Raw genomic sequence first — 6,806 nt, 5'->3', positions numbered from 1 at the left:
ATCTATTTATTTTAACTTACAGTAATTTTTTTGTCTTGCACTGCTGCCATAAAACAACAAATTTTACAACACACATCAGTGATGTTAAACCTGATTCTGATTTTGATTCAGCTGTTTAGAGGGGATCAACTTTCCCATCTGTGGCCTTACAACTGTTTAAACGTTCGCGCTGTGTGTCAGATTTCTGAACGGTCCATGAACCAATGAACATTCCCCCACTGTTTTGTAATTTACAGTGATGTTATGCCTTTTCACCACTGCAAAACAATAAATTTTTACATCATATAAGTCCATGATAATATTTCTGAGTCAGATTTTATACTACAATGACTTTAAAACTAACTCTGCAACAATATAATTTAATAACTACAACTTTATGAAATACAACCACAGTTTTATAACAATAAGGACAAAAGATATCGGAGCAGGAGTAGGCCATCCGGCCCATCCAGCCTGCTCTGCCACTCAATAAGATCATGGCTGATCTGGCTATGGACTCATCTCCACCTACCTGCCTTTTCCCAATAACCCTTAATTCCCCAACTGTGCCAAAATCTATCCAACCTTGCCTTAAATATATTTACTGAGCTAGCCTCCACTGCTTCATTGGGCAGAGAATTCCACAGATTCACCACTCTCTGGGAAAAGCAGTTCCTCCTCATCTCCATCCAAAATCTACTTCCCCTGAATCTTGAGGCTATGTCCCCTAATTCTAGCCTCACCTACCAGCAGAAACAACTTTCCTGCCTCTATCTTATCTATCCATTTCATAATTTTATATGTTTCTATAAGATCTCCTCTCATCCTTCTGAATTCCAGCAAGTACAGTCCCAGACGACTTAATCCCTCCTCGTAGTTTTAACTCCCTTATCTCTGGAATTAACCTGGTGAACCTCCTCCTCACTGCCTCCAAAGCCAGTATATCCTTCCTCAGGTAAGGAGACCAGAGCTGCACACAGTACTCCAGATGCAGCCTCACCAGTACCCTGTACAGTTGCAGCATAACCCCCCTTCTCTTAAATTCAATCCCTCTAGCAATGAAGGCCAACATTCCATTTACCTTCTTGATAGCCTGCTGCACCTGCAAACCAACCTTTTGTGATTCATGCAGAAGCACTCCCAAGTCCCTCTGCACAGCAGCATGCTGTAATTTTTTACCATTTAAATATTAATCTGCTCTTTCATTTTTCCTTACAAATGACCTCGTATTTACCAACATTGTACTCCATCTGCCCACTCACTTATCTCTCTGCAGACTCTCTGTATCCTTTGCACAATTTGCTTTTTCACTCAATTTAGTATCATCAGCAAACTTAGATACACTTCATTCAGTCCCCTCTTCCAGACCACTGATTGCCAACCAGAGTAACACCTATGTATCCCAACTCTCTGTTTTCTATTAGTTAACCAATCCTCTATTCAGGCTAATACATCACCCCCAACTCTATGCATCCTAAACTTATGGATGTCTTTTATGTGGCACCTTATCGAAAGCCTTCTGGAAATCCAAGTAAATAGTGTCCATCTGTTCCCTCTGTCCACTGCGCTCATTTTATCCTCAAAGAACTCCAGTAATTTTGTCAAACAGGACCTGCCTTTGCTGAATCCATGCTGCGTCTGCCTGATGGATCCATTTCTTTCCAGACGCTTTGCTATTTCTTCTTAAATGATAGCGTCAAGCATTTTCCCAACTACAGATGTTAAACTAACCTGCCTTTTGTCTACTTCCTTTTTTTCAACAGTGGCGTGACACTCACTGTTTTCCTATATGTCGGACCCGTCCAGAGTCCAGAGAATTTTGGTAAATTATCACCAAAGCCTCTATTATAACTTCTGCCATTTCTTTCTGTACCCTGGGATGCTTTCCGTCAGGACCAGGGGACTTACCTATCTTCAGGCCCACAAGTTTACTCAGCACTGCCTCTTCAGTGATATCTATTGTATCAAGGTCCTCACTTCCCATCGCATCTATAACATCTCTCTTTGGCATGCTGGACGTGAAGACTGACACAAAATAGTCATTCAAAGCCTCTGCCATTTCCTCATTACCCAATATTGACTCCCCCTTCCCGTCCTCCAAGGGACCTACATTCACTTTAGCCACCCCTTTCCACTTTACAGAATTATAAAGACTTTTACTATCTGTTTTTATATTTTGTGCTAGTTTATTTTCATAATCTAGTTTCCCTTTCTTTATTGCCCACTTTGTGGTTCTTGGTTGATTTTTGAAGTTTTCCCATTCTTACAGTTTCCCACTATTCTTGGCGAGCTCTTAGATGATGTCTTCTTTTGTTTCCCTAGTTATCCAAGGCTGCCTCTCCCCAACTTTACTGTCCTTGCTCTTAACTGGAATATATCTTTGTTGAGCACCATGAAAAATCTCTTTGAAAGTGTTCCGTATTGTTGCAGGACAAGATATCAAGTTGAAGACATCAGATTTACATATTTTGGCCTTTAGCTCTCTTATAGCTGAGAGGGAGCTTTTGTTTAAATGGAAAGATGTTTTTCCTCCTACTCATGCTCAATGGTTATGCGATATTATGTCATGCTTAGATTTAGAGAAGATTTGTTGTTCAATTTCTGAATCTAGTCAAGACTTTCAAACATTGTGGGGACCCTTTCTGAATTATTTTCAAAACTTTCAAAACCCTCAATTCGTTGTTTAAATTTAGATGTTGGCTATTATTAATTTTTATTATATGAGAAGGTATTTTACCTTTTTTTCTCCTTAATAAACAGCTTTGGCCTTGGTAGGGGTTAGACTCTTCTTTTTTGTAATAAATTAGTATATTTGAATATAACTTTGACTAACCTACATGAATACGGGGTAATGAGATTGTTATTACGAGTAGATATAATGTAATTGGTAGTTGTTTTCTCAACCTTTATATATACTTTCTTGTACTCTGTATTCTTCTATGTAGAAACTAATAAAAATATTGAAAGAGAAAGTGTTCCACTGTTCCTCAACCGTCCCAGAATCAGAATCAGGTTTATTATCACTGGAATGTTTTGTGAAATTTGTTACCTTAGCAGCAGCAGTTCAATGCAATACATAATCTAGAAGAGGAATAAAATAAAATAAATAAGTAAATCAATTACAGTATACATATATTGAAGAGATTAAAATTGTGCAAAAAACAGAAATAATATATATTAAATTATATACAGAATATATATAATATACCTCCTACCTGATGGTAACAGTGAGAAAAGGGCATGCCCTGGGTGTTGGAGGAACTTAATAATGGACGCTGCCTTTCTGAGACACCGCTCCTTGAAGATGTCCTGGGTACTTTGTAGGCTAGTACCCAAGATGGAGCTGACTAAATTTACAACCCTCTGCAGCTTCTTTTCGTCCTGTGCAGTAGTTCCCCCCCACCCCCAATACCAGTCAGAATACTCTCCACGGTACATCTATAGAAGTTTTTGAGTGTATTTGTTAACATGATAAATTTCTTCAAACTCCTAATGAACTATACTGTAGTCGCTGTCTTGCCTTCTTTATAACTGCATCGATATGTTGGAACCAGGTTAGATCCTCAGAGATCTTGACGCCCAAGAACATGAAACTGCTCACTCTCTCCACTTCTGATCCCTCTATGAGGATTGATATGTGTTCCTTTGTCTTACCCTTCCTGAAGTCCACAATCAGCTCTTTTGTCTTACTGACATTGAGTGCCAGGTTGTTGCTGCAGCACTACTCCACTATACTTTATACTTTATAGTCGCCAAACAATTGGTAGTAGAATGTACAATCATCGCAGCAATATTTGATTCTGCGCTTCGCACTCCCTGGATTACAAATATTAAATATTAAAAAGTTTAAATTAGTAAATACTAAAAATTTAAATTATAGATCATAAATAGAAAATAGAAAAATGTGAAGTAAGGTAGTGCAAAAAAACCGAGAGGCGTATAGTTGGCGTATCTCACTGCTGTATGCCCTCTCTTCTCCATCTGTGATTCCACTGACAATGGTTGTATCATCAGTAAATTTATAGATGATATTTGAGCTAAGCCTAGCTATGCAGTCATGGGTATAGAGAGAGTACATGGATAGGGGTGACCATAACCCAGTAGTATGTCATGTAAAATTAAAACTTAAAAAACTAAAGAAGCAAATACCTGAACAATCCATTGACTGCTTGCAATTAATTAAAGAAGAAAACTTCAGACAAAAATTTACAATTGAAGTAAGGAATAGATTTCAAAGTCTAGAAATAGAATCTGTTGAAGATGATAGCAATCATGTAGAAATGAAATTTAACTCTCTAAAGGATGCCTTGGGAGAATCAGCAAAATCAGTGATTCCTAAAAAAAAGAAAAAAGCACAAAGAATAAATGGATGGCAGATCAAATCAAAAATCTAATGGAAGAAAGGAGACGGAAGAAAGCAAATCCTATAGAATACAAGTCCTTAGATAAAAAAGTTAAAAGCTTATGACAAAAAGCCAAAGCAGAATGGTTAAACCAGGAATGTGAGCAAATAGAAAGAATCTCTATTACTGATCCAAAAAGGTTACATCAACAAATCAAGAATATCACTGGTAAAAAGCTCCTCTGTTCTTCAGGTGGATGTTTGAAAGCAAAGGACGGTACCATTATCATGAAAAAAGATGAGATTATGAACAGATGGACTGAGTATATTCAGGAATTGTTTGAAGACGATCGAGGTGAAAAACCAGAAATTAAGAAAAACATTGAAGGTCCAAGTATTTTAAAATTTGAAGTTCGTAATGCAATAAATTAGATGAAAAAAGGAAAGGCAGCAAGTCCTGATGAATTAGTGATAGAACAAATTGCCGCTGTAAGAATAGACGGAGAAGTGAGTCAGTTTACGAAAATCAAGAGTGTCGTTAGAGTGTGTTTTCTCCCCTGATTTATTTAATGTGTACAGTGTGTTATGGCATCAGCAACAATTAATATAGAATTGAGTCGAGTTTTATAAACAAACATTAACACTTATTAAACTCTGCTCAACAATAGCGAAAAGCATTCAAACGACTAACTTAACTGGAAGTTAACTGCTACACGGCAACTCTGGAACAGTTCTTAAAAGGGTAAATTCGAAAACAATTTTTAAAGTGGTAAATTCGAACACAGTCTTAAAGTGGTAAATTTGAAAGTCCAAGTGATTTACAGAGTCAATAAGGAGAGACTTCTCTGGAAACAGATTTATTTGAAGACGTGACGTTACTGCTGATTCTCGAAAGGATTCACGACGAAGGATTAAAGGAACTGACCTTTTTCTGACGAGTGAACACTGCACTAACTTCCCTGCTCTTGCAAGAGTTATCTCAGATACAGGTCACCATTTCAGAATGAATATTCAATAAGGTCAATCCTTTATTAAACCGCCGAACGACTCCAACTTTATTCGATCCTTCAGGTTCTCGTATTTTAGTAAGGTCTTCACTCTCCAATACTACTGTAAAGGAAAAATCCTAGGTGCAATGCCCAAAACTGGCAGCGATTGGCAAAACTGCCAGCACCAATCTTTGCACCTTAAAATAGAAAGTAAAACTCCATTTTAAAACTAAACTGCGCCATGAGACGAATACGCAGCATAACGGAGTAACTGATGAACTAAACTAAAACTAAACTGAAACTAGCTGCGTCACAACAGGGTTTCCCTTTGTACCTGTTGGGAACATGTCATCACATGCTTCACACTGGCGGGAGAATTACATCACCCCGCCATCACAAGACCATTACTTCATGCTCACAAGATACTCAATTACATCATGGTCATAAGACAGTCACAAGATACTCACAAGGTATGTAACAAGTGAAGCAATATTACAAAAAATACGAGACATCTTGGGAGTCAAAGTTGGTGAAAACATCAATAATTTCAGATATGTGGAAGACACTATGTTAATTGCAAGTACGGAGGAAGAACCACAAAACTTAATTGATATAATTGTTGAAGGAAGTGCAAAAATGAGTTTATCTATCAATTGCAAAAAGACAAAATGTATGGTGATATCCAAAAAGCAGAATCCTATCTGCAGGCTGAGAATAAATGGGGAAGACATAAAACAAGTAAAGAACTTTTGCTACTTAGGAAGCTGGGTGACATCAGATGGCAGGTGCGACTTGGACATCAAAAGAAGAATAGGGAGAAGACACCTTTATGAGAATGAAGAGTATACTGACCAATACTAAAAAGGCATGACAACCCGCCTCAGAGTACTGAAATGTTATGTTTATCCAGTTATGTTATATGGCACAGAATGTTGGACAATATCTACTAACATGAGGAAACGAATTGTAGCAGCAGAGATGTGGTTTTTGAGGAGGATGCAAAGAATATCATGGATGAAAGGAATATCTAATGAGGATGTCATGAACAGAGCAAACACAAAAAGAGAAATAATGTATGAGATCATGAAAAGGCAACGTAACGTCATTGGACATGTGATTAGGAAAGAGGAGTTAGAATGCACGGTAATTACGGGAAAGATTGAAGGGAAGAAAGCAAGAGGATGACAAAGACAAATGATGATGGAGACAGCAGCCAGAGAATTGGAAATGAATACCAATGAATTGATCCACTTGACCCAAAACAGGAGTGTGTGGGCCATGGCAGTCAAAGCTCAAACTGGGCACGGCACCTGATGATGATAACATGGATAAGGAGAGAGAGTATAGAAAGCCTGTGTTGTCTACGCTAGCCAAATCCTCCCTCATCCCATTGAAGTCTCCATTGTTCAGGCATAATATACTGATTTTAGATCAACTATTGCACTCTATTTGTATGAGATGTAAATGTTATACAACTTCACAATAAAACAACATTA

Source organism: Mobula birostris, chromosome 32 (assembly GCF_030028105.1).
Source record: "Mobula birostris isolate sMobBir1 chromosome 32, sMobBir1.hap1, whole genome shotgun sequence".
NCBI lineage: Eukaryota > Metazoa > Chordata > Chondrichthyes > Myliobatiformes > Myliobatidae > Mobula > Mobula birostris.
This window is presented reverse-complemented; position numbering follows the sequence as displayed.